The sequence below is a fragment of the Corvus brachyrhynchos genome, unplaced genomic scaffold, assembly GCF_000691975.1.
Source record: "Corvus brachyrhynchos isolate BGI_N302 unplaced genomic scaffold, ASM69197v1 scaffold543, whole genome shotgun sequence".
NCBI lineage: Eukaryota > Metazoa > Chordata > Aves > Passeriformes > Corvidae > Corvus > Corvus brachyrhynchos.
Window position 1 is genome coordinate 20,167 of NW_008237236.1, and position 211 is coordinate 20,377.

Consider the following 211-nt stretch of genomic DNA (forward strand, 5'->3'; position numbering starts at 1 on the left):
TGCTGTGCTGGCATTCCCCGACCCCCCAGAGCTGCCACATCCCACTCCCCCATTCCCAAACCCCCGTGGCGTTCCCGGATCCTGGATTTGCTCACCTTGTCCCCGGCCAGCACACGGAAGCTGTTGATGACCTGCTCCGCCGTGTCCGTGTCCGTCGTTTCCCGGGACATGAAGTCGATGAAGGCCTGGAACGTCACGGGCCCCCCGCCGT